We start from the raw sequence: 15,743 nt of genomic DNA on the forward strand, positions 1-15,743 counted from the left end.
AAGAAAATAATTCTGTTTATCCAATTTGGTTTGTTTCTTGGCCTGATTTCTGAGTCATTGGTAGTTTTGTTAGGATAGGCTAGTGTTTTCTCTTTTCCACATTTTCCAAGCTTGACTTCAGTAGGGATATTGTGTCCCTACATAGCCATGGTGTGTAGTTTGTCTTAACTCTAACTTTCCTAATGGGTGCAACTAAATTTAGGACATTAATGAAAGTGCTATTAAAGTAGTCGACGGCCTGGTCTAAACTTAGGGTTTTAAGTGGTTCTCAGTTACATTGTTTTAGAATGGAGTTAATCTCCTGTATATTTAGCTTGTGGTCATCTCTGACTTGTCTAAAAGCTATGGGCTTAGCTAAGTTGGTGCGTTTACAAAGGAGGACTGTAGGGAGATGGTCAGTTAGAGTGTCTGGTAGGCATTCTGTCTGGTAGTTTTATTTGGGACAATTGACTAGTGTCCAGTCTAGTATACATTGTTTTTTGTTTTTTTTATCTATTCTAGTGGGTTCTTGGATGAGTTGGGAAAAAACAAAGAGATTGATGTGGTTAATGGGGTTGTTAGAGTTACATTAAAACCAAAATAAAGTGGTGCAATAGTGCTCAAATTAAACACTATTCAATCAAAGAGGAGCACTAAGCGTTGTGAGTCCTCAGTAATAATTTTATTACAAAAAGTTAAGAGCTTTCGTCAATACGAGTTGACTTCCTCAGAACACTCCAAAAATAAAAAAATTTAATTTAAATAATGCAAACTCAGTGGTAATTGGTTAAATCTTCCACCAATGGTTTGATGAAAAGAAACCTAGTTCATGAATATAAAGCACTGTTCATGAATACTAAGTATATCATTTTGTTAAAAACACAACTTTAAAACACGTAGTTAATACATTGTTGCAATAACATTTTGTTCAACAAATTGTTCTTCACAGTATGAAATTTAGTCAGCATATTTCTTTTTAAGTGTATACCCTAAACAAGATACCATAAAAATCTTTTTTTATAAAATAACTTTATATATAAATATTAGACCTGCCTTGCTTTTTCTCTTAATATTGGCAGGATGGTAATATGATCATTTAACCCTGGAAAAACGTTTGCAGCCAGCTTTAACTGACATAATAGTTCTTTTTTACTAAGAACATTTTGTCAGTCTCCTCCTCTAGCTTCAATATGGACAATGTCAAGAATGGCAAATTTAAAACCACAAAAGTCAGCACATTGTAAGCTGTGTTTGTATAAGGCATTATTCCTTCTTATTTTTTATGTCGTAGAGATGATCATATATCCTGGTTTTAAATAATCTCTCAGTTTTTCCAACATAAAAAGATATGCAGGTATTGCACCTAGCAATATACACCAGTTTACTTGAAAAGCAGTTACCCCTTCTCAAAAACACGGTGTTTTTATTTTTGTTAGCTAGGGAAATAGAACTTTCCTGTCAAATATTAGAGCAATAGGGACATCTTCCACAAGGCCTGCTCCCATTAAGATGTCCCTGTTCACCTTTATTTTCAATTCTTTTTTCCAAGACCGACTTTAAATTGTGTCCTATTTTGGTGGAAAATATAGGTTTTTCACCTAATGCCTGAAAAACTTCAGAATTGGTTTTAAAAATACTCCAGTTTTTAAAAAAATATATCTTTAACTCCATGATACAAGGGGCTATATTGTGCAACACATGCCTGTTAAAAATCAATTTTATTCTCACTCTTAGAAGCTTCATCAGGACTATTGATTTTATTAAGTCCTTTACACAAAAGCGGTGTATACCTTTTACCCCACTCATCCAACACCCCTTTTAAAATAGTATCAATAAATTCACCAGGGTACCTCTTTCTAGGAACATATCCTTTAAGTATATAAATTCATGGATTACATCCTTTTTAAGGATGTCATCCTAGCTACCCTGATAGCCTGACCTTTGATAATACTTTTCTTTTGGGATAGGGGGTGGTGGCTGTGAAAATGCAAGTAGCTGTTACAAAAAGTCTTTTTATGATAAATTCTGGAAACACATTTCTCATGGTCCTTTATTATTTTAGTATCCAAGTAGTTGATTTCTTGTTCATGATACTCAAAAGTGAATTTCAAAAAATTAGTAGTTCCATTTAGGTATTGGATAAAAAATGGAATAGATTCAGGGGTTCCTTTCCATAAAATAAAAATATCATCCAAAAACCTACTATAAAAAGAATATTAGAAAAAAACTCACTTTTGAAAACATACTCTCTTTCCCATCCTAGCAAGACTAAATTAGCATAAACAGGGGCACAAGTGGCCCCCATTGCCATACCCTTCACCTGTTGGAAATACTCTCCCTCAAAATAAATATAATTATTTTCCAGGATAAGACTCATTAATTCACATATTAAATTGATCTCATCAGAGGGTAGATAAGAACAGGTGATGAGTACTTCTTTAAAAAAAGCTAACCCTTCCTGCTTGGGGATACAGGAAAACAAATCCTGGACATCTATAGTAAGAAAAATACTATTAGGACACCATAAGTCACTTTTTAATTGACCAAGAAAGTCCCAAGAATCCTTTACCAAGTGTGAAGACTGCTCTACAACATGCTTCAGCTTTTTATCTATATATACAGTTAAATTGTGTATTTTGGAACCTCCAACTGCCACAGTCTGCCTAAAAGGTGGTGTTTCAATATTCTTGTGCACTTTCAGAATACCGAAAATGACAGGAATTTTGAGATATATATTCAAAAGGAAATCATAATTCTCTTTAGAAATCCTCTGGTCCATAACATATTCATATAAAAAACTATCCACCCTTTGGTAAGAAATATGTATTTCATTTTTGGAACATTGAGAATAATTTTCAACATTGAACAAAATGGACTGCGTAGTATTAGTATAATCCTCTGAGTTATATAATATAATGCCTCCACCTTTGTCCAGGGTCATAATGCATATACTTCTATCCTCACTCAAGTCTTTTACTAAACATCTTTCCTTACTATTAAGGTTAGAGAATATTCTTCTTTTCTCACCCCACATTTTATACATATCTTTTTTAACAACTTTCTCAAAGATAGTTATAAGTAGAAACTCTGTCATTGTCCATGTTGGTGTGAATGACCTGAGACGTACCTCCCTGGACCATATGAAAAGAGACATGGAAGAGCTCTCCAGTCTTGTAGCCCAGGCAGGTATGACCCTAGCCCTGAGTAGCATTCTGCCATCGCCCAGAATGATACCACAATACAAGGACAAAATGATTGACTTCAACAATTGGCTAAGCTTCTGCTGTCATTCTAAGGGGATCCAGTATCTGTCTGCTTGGGATACAGGAAAACAAATTGGATAGGGATAGGGGGTGGTGGCTGTGAAAGTGCAACGTATAACGGATCCTGGAAACTATCGCCCCATAAGCCTGACGAGCTTGGTCTGCAAAGCTATGGAAAGGATCATCATGGACCTCATAAATAAAGATATTGGGGACCTACAGACACTGGATCCTACCCAGTTCGGCTTTGTTAAGGGCAGATCCTGCCTCTTAAACCTGGTTGATTTCTTTGAAACAGTCACCAAGGCCATTGACGAGGGGAAGGTGGTCCACACAGCTTACCTGGACCTCGCAAAAGCCTTCGATACAATACCCCAGTCGGGCATTATAGATAAGCTCACCAGCTTAAATATAAACCCCTATGTCACTAGATGGATGGCAAACTGGCTCAAGGACAGAACCCACATGTTTAGAATTGCTGGAGCCATGTCAGACTCCAAACCAGTTACAAGTGGTGTCCCACAAGGCTCAGTCCTGGGACCTCTCTTGTTCGGTATATATTTCTCGGAGGTACAGGCCAACATGGAAGGACTGTGGCTGACCAAGTTCGCAGATGACTGCAAACTGGGCGCCATAATCGACTCTCCAGCCGACACAAGCATCCTCCAAAAGGGCCTCATAGAAACAGACAACTGGTGCCTGAGCCATGGCCTCAAGCTAAATGCCAAAAAGTGTATAGTCATCCCCTTTGGCAAAAACAAAGTGCCCACAAATTACCACATAGGTGGTAATCCATTAAGTACAGAAAAAGTAATTAAGGACCTGGGGACCCAAGTTGATAGCAATCTCTCATTTGACAACCACGTGGCCAAAGTGGTTAGAAAAACATTTTATATAGCCCACCTAATCATGAAGGGATTCACATCTTGATCAGGGGAGGTCATCATGCCTCTTTGCTCATCCCTCATCAGGCCCATAATTGAGTACAATGCCCCTTTTGGGATGTACCTTACCAGACACCTGCAGCAACTGGAAAGACCCCAAAAGTACCTCACCAAGAGGATCAAAGGGCTCAAACAGATGCCATATGCTGCCTGGTTAAAGAAACTCCAGCTCTACTCAGTGGCATACCACCTGTTCAGAGGCAATCTGTGCCTGACGTATAAAGCCATGTCCAACCCGGAATTAATGGACATGCTGCACCTCAGAAAATCGAAATCCCATCGAGCCACGCGCTCGAGAGACTTGAACCTCAGCACTGAAATAAATAGGACATGCTGGAGGGACAGATTCATAACCCAGAAGCTCCCTTCACTCTGGAATAAAATCCCAGTCCAGGTTAGGCAGAGTCCCTCATTGACTCTCTTCAAGAGGAATCTTGATGAGTGGATGGGAGATCGTAGGTTTACCCCGGGTATCACTTCTGTGTCACTGTTAGACAGAGGCACAGTATACTAACCTCGAAAAAGGGCATGGCAAAATAAATTTAAAATGGGTGGCAAAAGCCAAACATATTCTGGCTAGGCTTATAAATGCCATAGGGCAGATAGCCTAGTATGAACCTATGAACCTATGGTCGGCAGACCACGATGCTTTGCCACAGATGGGCTGCACCTGTCACCCCTGGGATTCTGGATACTGGCTAAGGCTCTTGCTGCCCGTATAGTGCCTTTTTAGGCAGGGTTCAAATAACAAATTCACCACCATAACAGGAACAGGTAAGCAAAAACTGAGGGTAATGCTACTCAATGCTAGAAGTCTAAATCTCAAAATGCACTAACTCGAGGCACTCCTTAAAATGGAGAACATCGATATTTGTGCAGTGACTGAGACCTGGTTCAAGACTCCAGACAGCACCCCTGCACTACCAGGCTATAACTCATACCACACTTTTCGGCCATGTAACCTGGACTGAAACACCAAAGGCGGAGGTGTGTCCATATTCATTAAGGATATCCACACCTCCAGGTTAGTTGCTCAGCATAATGCATCCGAGGTTATCCAAGTGCAACTAACTCAGGGCAAAATTGCAATCCAAATTGTAGCTTGCTACAGATCCCCCACCATGCCCCAGGATTCCCACTCCTCTTTCCTTGATGTACTGGAAAATATTAGGGTTCAACCAAACACCCTAATAATGGGCAACTTCAACTACCCCACCATTAACTGGGAAAACTTCTCGTGTACCAACTCCTTAGCTCATCGCTTTCAGTAATTCATAAACTCCAATGCCCCAGATCAGCTTATGCACACCCCCACCAGGGGCAACAATATCCTAGAACTAGTAATTACCAACATGAGTGACCGGTGTTCCACACCTGAAGTCAACTCCTCATTGGTCCGATTCGACCATACGCTTATCACCCTTGATATCCACATCCTGCCTCCACCACCCCCCCCATTAAGGAAACCACAGTAAAAAATGTCTCCAAAGCCAACTTCATGCTTCTTAAGACAGAAGTAGTGAACTTCATGACACCCATGCAGATTGACAATACAGTTACAACTGCTGAATCCTACACAAATGCACTCTATAAGCACTTACACGAGTGCATGGATCGTGCTATCCCAAACAGAACCAAGACGCTATCCTCCAAAAAAAGGCAGCCAATCTGTTGGTCCCCTGCCATAAACAAACTGTACAAAAGAAGGAAGAAACTGTTGCAAAAGAAATTAAAATCCCATGAGTGGAGGAGCTCCCTGTTCAGCCTCAGTAAGAAGTTGAGATCCCTTATAAGATCCTCCAAAGCTAGCTGCGAAAACAAAATTGCCACTAAATCCAAGGACAACCACAAAGCATTCTATAGCTATGTCAAGAATCTAGATGGCAACACCTATATCTGCTCTGAGTTACAGCACAAAGGCATGAAAATTACAGAACCAACTGATATTGCCAACATCCTGGCAGATAGGTTCAGTGCTAACTTTACCCACCCCTCTCACCCCCTAAAGGGCCCATATCTATACAGGAAGAATGCAGAGTCCCTGTAATCACAACTATGCAGGTAAAAGCTGCACTCTCTAAAGCCAAAAACACAGCATCCATGGGACCAGACAACATCCCAGGCTGCGTTTTACACAAACTTCAGAACGAAATGGCTCCCCACTTAAGCACCATGTTCAGTAATAGCCTCGCATCAGGATTTGTGCCCACTGAATGGTGCACAGCAACAGTTATCCCACTTCACAAAGGGGGAGCCACCACTGATCCTGGGAACTATCAACCTATTAGCCTGACGAGCCTGGTCTGCAAGGCCATGGAACGTATGTATCATCATGGAACTCATAAGCAAAGACATTGGTAACCTCCAAACTCTGGATCCCACCCAGTTCGGGTTTGTGAAAGGCAGATCATGCCTCCTGAACCTGATCGACTTCTTTGAGGCAGTCACCAAAGCTGTGGATGAGGGTAAGGTGGTTCACACAGCCTATCTTGACCTCGCCAAGGCCTCTGACATGATCCCCCATTCTGGAATTATAGCTAAACTCACTAAACTAGGTATAAACCCCTATGTCACAAGATGGGTTGCCAACTGGCTCACTGACAGAACCCACACTGTAAAAGTTGCAGACTCCAAATCTGACCTCAAAGCAGTGACAAGTAGAGTACCACAGGGTTCCATCCTGGGACCTCTCCTGTTTGGTATCTACTTCTCTGAAGTACAGGCTAACACAAAAGCCTCTGGCTATGTCAAACCCAGATCTATTGGACATGCTACACCTAAAGAAATCCCAATCCCTCCGAGCTACATGCTCTAGGGACCTAAACCTTGTCACCACAATAAACAGGACATGCTGGAGGGACAGATTCCTATCCCAGAGACTTCCCATACTCTGGAACAGGCTACCCATCTATGTCAAGCAAAGTTCTTCATTAGCACTCTTCAAGAAAAATCTTGATGAGTGGATGGGAAATAGGAAATACACCCCGGGGATCACTTCTGTGTCTCTGCTCATCAGTGGCACAGGAAAATAACTTTTTTGGGTGACGTAAGCCAGGGAACCTTGTTGGCTAGGCTTGCATAGGCCCTTGGGCCGATAGCCTAGTACCTACCTATGAACCTATAATGAAGTTCACAGATGACTGCAAACTAGGAGACTTAGTCAAGTTCCCAAATGATCCAAACCAAAGAACAAAAATGAAACTTGTAAAAAATGTCCACGGAGGCAAGGGCTCACCCAAAAGATGCTTTATTCCAACAAAAAATTCACAACCTTCACCACAGCTGACCTAGGTTTCGTCTGTATGACTTCATCAGAGTGTGGTGAAAAAGGCAGCCTTCAATTCCTGTAGTTTTCCTTTAATATTTGTAATAGACAGCGGTTATGGTGATCGCACATCACCAGAAAGTGATCGGCAGATGACATCTGCCGATCACTTTCTGGTGATGTGCGATCACCATAACCGCTGTCTATTACAAATATTAAAGGAAAACTACAGGAATTGAAGGCTGCCTTTTTCACCACACTCTGATGAAGTCATACAGACAAAACCTAGGTCAGCTGTGGTGAAGGTTGTGATTTTTTTGTTGGAATAAAGCATTTTTTGGGTGAGCCCTTGCCTCCGTGGACATTTTTTACAAGTTCCCAAATGATGTGGACATCCTTCAGAAAGGCCTTACTGAGAAAGATGGATGGTGTCAGAGCCATGGCCTCAAGCTCAATGCCAAAAAGTGCAGTGTCATCCCCTTTGGTAAAAACTCTGTACCCATGAACTACCACATAGGCAGCAATCTACTTAACACCAAATGCGTGATAAGAGACCTTGGGACCCAGGTGGACAGTAGTCTCTCCTTTGATGGTCACATCACCACAGTAGTCAGGAAGTCCTTCTATGTGGCACACCTCATCATAAAAGGGTTCTCATCCAGGAAAAAAGAGGTCATTGTTCCCCTCTACTCGTCACTCATTAGATCCATTATAGAGTACAATGCCCCTTTTGGAATGTACCTCACAAGACGTCTGCAGCAGCTGGAAAGGCCACAGAAGTATCTCACAAAGAGGATTACTGGCCTCAGACAAATGCCGTACACTGACCGCCTCAAAAACTCTAGCTTTACTCCATAGCATATTGCCTACTCTGAGGTGATCTCTGCCTAACATATAAAGCTATGTCAAACCCAGAGCTGTTGGACATTCTACACCTAAAGAAATCCCAATCTCTCTGAGCTACATGCTCTAGGGACCTAAACCTTGTCACCACAATAAACAGGACATGCTGGAGGGATAGATTCCTGTCCCAGAGACTTCCTATACTCTGGAACAAGCTACCCATCTATGTCAAGCAAAGTTCTTCATTATCACTCTTCAAGAAAAATCTTGATGAGTGGATGGGAAATAGGAAATACACCCCGGGGATCACTTCTGTGTCTCTGCTGGACAGTGGCACAGGAAATAACTTTCTTGGGTGGCGTGAGCTATGGAACCTTGCAGGCTAGGCTTACGTGGGCCCTTGGGCCGATAGCCTAGTACCTACCTATGAACCTATGAACCTATGAAAGAGTAGTGTCTTTAATTCTCCTCTCCATCCACTTATAACTATCTTTGAGAAAGTTGTTAAATAAGATATGTATGAAATGTGGGGTGAGAAAAGAAGAATATTCTCTAACCTTAATAGTAAGGAAAGATGTTTATTAAAAGACTTGAAAGAGGATAGAAGTATACGCATTATGACCCCGGACAAAGGTGGAGGCATTATATTATATAACTCAGAGGATTATACTGATACTATGCAGTCCATTTTGTTCAATGTTGAAAATTATTCTCAATGTTCCAAAAATTAAATACATATTTCTAACCAAAGGGTGGATAGTTTTTTATATGAATATGTTATGGACCAGAGGATTTCTAAAGAAATTATGATTTCCTTTTGAATATGTATCTCAAACTTCCTGTCTTTTTTGGTATTCCGAAAGTGCACAAGAATATTGAAACACCGCCTTTTAGGCCGATTGTGGCAGCTGGAGGTTCCAAAATACACAATTTGACTATATATATAGATAAAAAGGTGAAGCATGTTGTAGAGCAGTCTTCACACTTGGTAAAGGATTCTTGGGACTTTCTTGGTCAATTAAAAAGTCACTTATGGTGTCCTAATAGTATTTTTCTTACTATAGATGTCCAGGATTTGCTTTCCTGTATCCCCAAGCAGGAAGGGTTAGCTTTTTTTGAAGAAGTACTCTTCACCTGTTCTTATCTACCCTCTGATGAGATCAATTTAATATGTGAATTAATGATTCTTATCCTGGAAAATAATTATATTTATTTTGAGGGAGAGTATTTCCAACAGGTGAAGAGTGTGGCAATGGGGGCCGCTTGTGCCCCTGTTTATGCTAATTTAGTCTTGCTAGGATGGGAAAGAGAGTATGTTTTCAAAAGTGACTTTTTTCCTAATATTCTTTTTTATAGTAGGTTTTTGGATGATATTTTTATTTTATGGAATGGAACCCCTGAATCTATTCCATTTTTTATCCAATACCTAAGTGGAATTACTAATTTTTTGAAAATCACTTTTGAGTATCATGAACAAGAAATCAACTACTTGGATACTAAAATACTAAAGGAACATGAGAAATTTGTTTCCAGAATTTATCGTAAAAAGACTTTTTGTACCAGCTACTTGCACTTTCACAGCCAACACCCCCATCTCAAAAGAAAAGTATTATCAAAGGTCAGGCTATCGGGGTAGCTAGGATGACATCCTTAAAAAAGGATGTAATCCATGAATTTATATACTTAAAAATATGTTCCTAGAAAGAGGGTACCCTGGTGAATTTATTGATACTATTTTAAAAGGGGTGTTGGATGAGTGGGGTAAAAGGTATACACCACTTTTGGGTAAAGGACTTAATAAAATCAGTAGCCCTGATGAAGCTTCTAAGAGTGAGAATAAAACTGATTTTCAACAGGCATGTGTTGTACAATATAGCCCCTTGTATCATGGCGTTAAAGAGATACTTTATAAAAACTGGAGTATTTTTAAAACCAATACTGACGTTTTTCAGGCATTAGGTGAAAAACCTATATTTTCCACCAAAATAGGACCCAATTTAAAGTCGGTCTTGGAAAAAAGAACTGAAAATAAAGGTGAACAGGGACATCTTAATGGGATCAGGCCTTGTGGCAGATGTCCCTATTGCTCTTATATTTTACAGGAAAGTTCTATTTCCTTAGCTAACAAAAATAAAAACACAGTGTTTTTGAGAAGGGGTAACTGCTTTTCAAGTAAACTGGTGTATGGTGCTAGGTGTAATACCTGCATATCTTTTTATGTTGGAAAAACTGAGAGATTATTTAAAACCAGGATTTATGAACATCTCTACAACGTAAAAAATAAGAAGGAAACTAATGCCTTATACAAACACAGCTTACAATGTGCTGACTTTTGTGGTTTTAAATTTGCCATTCTTGACATTGTCCATATTGAAGCTAGAGGAGGAGACTGACAAAATGTTCTTAGTAAAAAAGAACTATTATGGCAGTTAAGGCTGGCTGCAAACTTTTTTCCAGGGTTAAATGATCATATTACCATCCTGCCAATATTAAGAGAAAAAGCAAGGCAGGTCTAATGTTTATATATAAAGTTTTTTATAAAAAAAGATTTTTATAGCATCTTGTAAAAAGGAATATGATGACTAAATTTCATACTGTGAAGAACAATTTGTTGAACAAAATGTTATTGCAACAATGTATTAACTATGTGTTTTAAAGTTGTGTTTTTAACAAAATGGTATATTTAATATTTATGAACAGTGCTTTATATTCATGAACTAGGGATATTATGTAGTTCTATCTCGCCTACATTCTTACCCATGGGTTCGGAGCTGAATATCGGCTCCGACTCGGCCTATTTACTAGCTCAAAAGTCTCTGATTGGCTGGGCTAAGAGGGTATCCCATAGTACACTGCTTTGCATCCCCAGATCTCGTTTGCCGCTTCTAGAGCTCGGACGTGGTCTTGCTTGGCTGTGGCTAAGTACTCTTTTTGACTTATTTCTCTTGAGAAATTGGTTGCTTCATATTTCAAAAGCTATTTTAATAGCTATTCTTGCTGCGGTAGTTGTGTTTGTGTATGTAGTAGTGTTTTTTGTGGTATCTCTAATAGTTCCCACGGGCTAGGCCCATTTTAGTTAGAGGACCTAGTCCTCCTTTAGTGAGTAGTTCGTCTGTTTCTTATTGTATATCCTTTTTTGAGAACCGTTTAAGTTAGATATTCTCTCTCTGTGTTCCCGTTGTTATTGTTTGTTGGTTTAGAGCTTCGCTCTTCTCTGTGGTACTGTCTGCTGTATAAGTAGTGGGCTTCCCGCCCTTTTTGGTAATTGTTAACTGTAGTTACGTTGTGTACTTTGCACCTGTTGGAAGTCGTTAATTCTTTGGATATGTCTAAGGATCAGAAAGAACATAAGCCTTCTGGCTTTAAAAAGTGTTCAAAGTGCGGATATAAAATGTCCATCACGGATGGAAACTCTGTCTGTGTTTACTGTCTTGGAGCCATCCATTTACAGGAGTCGTGTATCTTTTGCTACGCCTTTAGTCCTAGGGTGCTCCAAGAGAGGAAAAACAAATTGATTTTAAAGGGACTGCTTAAACCATCTTTCGAGGAGGCTATAGATTCGACTCCCAGCTCCCAGTCGAAATCTACGTTCTCCAAGTCCGAGAAAAGGTCTCCGGATCCATAAGCATCTTCAGAGCCTCCGGAGAAAATTACCATATTGGATACTGCTTCCTCGACTCCACTGTCTTCGGGGCCGCAGGAGGTGTCTGTATTAAGTGAATCAGCATCCGCTCCGATCATTCTCGAACTTATTCGGAGCCAGTCGCTGAGTGTGAGGCATGGTTCACCAGATAAGAGGTCTCAGTCTCCATCCGTCTCCTCCAAATCCTCCAGGCTTTCCAATTTGGATGTGGATAGGGTGGTGCAGAGGCTCCTACAGTCACCGGTGTTGGCTAAATTGTTTTCGACTCCGACCCAGTCGGCTCCGGAGCCAATTCCTATGGTTGTTTCATCGATTCCTCCTCTGAGCACATCCTTGCTGTCGGAGCCGGTATGTTTCGCTCTGAGTGATGTTCCTGCGCCGGCTCCGATACCCCCTTTGGGTTTATTGGGGCTGACCTCGGCTCCGACCATGTCGGTTCCGTCCACAGGGTTCGATACTCGGGTCTCCTCGGTCGGGCCCGAAGGGGATGCCTCGGGACATCTTTTGGTTCCGAGTCTCCCACTCGGTGCATCAGCTAGGGGGACCCCGGTCCCGGTCGTGGCCTTGGAGGCTGGTCGGTCCTTGGACTCGGGGGGACCCACCTTCGAGGCCATGCGGAGTGCGCTGGTCAGGTCGTCAGCTATGTCCCTCAGGTCAGTCATTCCATCCCCCACCACTCTGGCGAGAGCTTCTGACACCCACCTATCCTTGGACAGCAGAGCACCAGGCCCTAAGGATACCCTCACAAGCGGTTCCCCACTTTCTGAAGGTCCATCGGAGCCTATGCCTGAGGAACTGCCCAGAAAGAGATTTTGCAAGAGGAAGCACATAGAATCCCAGGACGAGTCTCTCACTTCTGATACTGACCTCGATGAATTGGAAGGGTCCCCCAAGTCTTCCTCTGATGATGTTTCCTTCTCCGATATCCTGGAGATACTGAAACAAAGAGGAGACTGGCCTTCCAAAACCCCTTCCGAGGAGGAGTCAGTATTCCTTAAGGCTTTTGGCGCTCAACCTTCCGCCTCCTGGGTGTCTCCACCCTTTGATGAACTTCTTGACCTGATTTGTCGAAGGGTGTGGGAAAATCCTGATTCTGTGGAGCCAGTACCTCGGCGCCCCAACAAATTTATCTCCGCCCCTCACGGAAAAGAATTTCTGACAAAGGGAGTCCCGGTAGATGCCATGGTGGTGGCGACAGCCACCCAGAAGGAAGTTGCAGAGTCTTCCTCTTCGGTCCATCCTCCTAACAAGGAGTCTAGGACTATGGACCAGTATGGGAAGCGTACCTTGTCTTCAGACACCTTCACCTTAAGGTCGCTGAAATTACTTATCTCATTTCACTCGGCTCCAGAGAGAGCTCCTTAAGGAGTTGGGAGATACTCTTGCGGGTAACATACCTGAAGCGGTGGCTCAGACAGTCAATGCACAGGTTTCTACCCTCAACTCCATCGCAAACTCATCCATGCGACTCATTTCGTATGCAGCCGAGGGAGCGAGTAGGGCAGCCAGCTCAGGTGTACCCCTTAGAAGGCAAGCCTGGCTGTGCCTGTGTCACTTTGCGGAGGCCTTCAAGTCTTCCTTCACTGATGCCCCTTTTGATGGTTTCTCCTTGTTTGGGACCAAAGTGAAAGACACCCTCACCAGGTGCAAGCAAGATGGAAAGACCCTGTCTGCCGTAGGCGTCCATTTTTCCCTCCCGTCTAGGCCTTACCCCAAGGCTCAGTGAGGGGGAAAGATGTGGTTCAAGAAATCACAAAGGTTTTTTCCTGCCGCACAAGGTGAAACCCCCTCCTGAGGCAGGGGAGGGGGGAGTTATTCAGGGAGATGTCACCCCAGAGGCAGGGGGGGGCCCCCGCAATTCTGGGGACCGCAATTCTTTTCGTGGCTCCCTATACTCTCATTCCTGAGGGTGTTACCAACTGTGCTTATCCGGAGCCAGTCAGAGGTCGAATTTCCTTGTATCCGGAAGCCTGGGAAAACATCACCCAGGACCGATGGGTATTAAGGATAATTTCCTGAGGTTACACCATTCCATTCTGTTCAGTACCTCCTCCCATCAGAAGAATCCCAGACGTTCCACCCAGTCAACAGGATCAAGCTGCCTCAGAGGTATCTCAGCTGCTAGAAAAAGGAGTCATCCAACCAGTCCCCTCAGACCAGATCGGATTAGGGACTTACTCAAGATTCTTTTTGGTGCCGAAAAGAACAGGGGACCTGAGACCCATACTAGATCTCAGTCAACTCAACCATTACGTACACAAGTCCAAATTCCGTATGGTCACCATACAATCTATTCTCCCATTGTTGGCAAAGGAAGTATGGATGTGCTCCATCGACCTGAAGGATGCTTACTACCATATCAAAATGGACAGGGCATCCAGGTGTCATCTACGCTTCCGGCTGGGAGCCAGACATTTCCAGTTTTGAGCCCTGCCCTTTGGTCTCACCACAGCCCCCAGGGTGTTCACCAAGTGTATGGCAGTGGTGACGGCTCACTTGAGATGTCAATGATTCCAGGTGTTTCCGTACCTGGATGACTGGCTCCTCACCGCCCCCACCAGGCATCTACTAATTCAGACCAGGGACACGACCATCAGTCTATGTCACCAATTAGGCATTACAATAAACTGGAAAAAATCTGCCTTGTTACCCTTACAGTGTGTCACCTTTATAGGAGCAGAGCTGGACACCATTCAAATGTGAGCGTTCCTACCACAAGAAAGGATCACAAGGTTGCAACAACAAATTCTCACGCTGATGCCTCTGAGACATGTGAAGGCAAGACTGATTCTTCAACTCCTAGGGACCATGGCGCTACTATCATGTTGGTCCCGTTAGCGAGATTACACATGAGAATTCTTCAGTGGTTTCTCTTTGCCCAATGGTCCCTGCAAAGACTTCCGCTATCCCATCCAATCCTTATGACAGACAAATGCAAGCAGGACCTTCATTGGTGCCTCTGCACCAACAACTTGAATGTAGGAAAACCCTTTGTCCCACCTGTTCCTGTGGCCACAGTGACTACGGACGCCTCCCGGATAGGGTGGGGGGAGGGGCATTATCTTGGCAGGATGGTCCAAGGCATGTGGCAGGAGGATGAGATACATTTGCACATAAACGTCCTGGAGATGAGAGCAGTGCTTCTTGCGTTGCAGGCACTTCAAGAAGTCCTCCCTCTTGGGACTATTGTGATACACTCAGACAACATGTCAGTAGTGTGGTATCTCAACAAGCAAGGTGGAACCCGATCTTATCCACTATACAGGGAGGCCATGCACGTGTGGCATTGGGCAATAGCTTTCCAATGGTTTCTAGTGGCAATGCACATCCCGGGGAAGAGCAATGTGATAGCAGACAAGCTAAGCAGGGCGATTCTTATGCCCTACGAGTGGTCCCTGAATCGCCTGGTGGCAGAGCGAATCTTCGGCAGATGAGGTCAACCTTGCTGCGACCTTTTTGCCAGCCCCCTCAATGCGAAATGCAGCAACTACTTCTCGCTGATCCCCCCACCAGGGGGAATCACCCAGGGATGTTCTAGCTCACAATTGGCCCTCCGCTCTGCTTTATGCTTTCCCTCCATTTCCCCTTCTCTCAAGGGTGATTCAGAAAGCGCAATCCTTGGGAAGCAGGATGATTCTGATTGCCCCACACTGGCCTCGTCAAGTATGGTTCCCCTTCCTTCAACCCTACCTTGTGGATACTCCTTGGATTCTGGAACCCCTTCCAGACTTACTGACACACATGTCGGGACAATTCCACCCATCTCTGAGGACTCTCCGGCTGACAGCCTGGCTACTCCACTTCCA

This window comes from Protopterus annectens, chromosome 7.part1 (assembly GCF_019279795.1).
Source record: "Protopterus annectens isolate FY-2018-M chromosome 7.part1, PAN1.0, whole genome shotgun sequence".
In the NCBI taxonomy this organism is placed as follows: Eukaryota; Metazoa; Chordata; order Ceratodontiformes; family Protopteridae; genus Protopterus; species Protopterus annectens.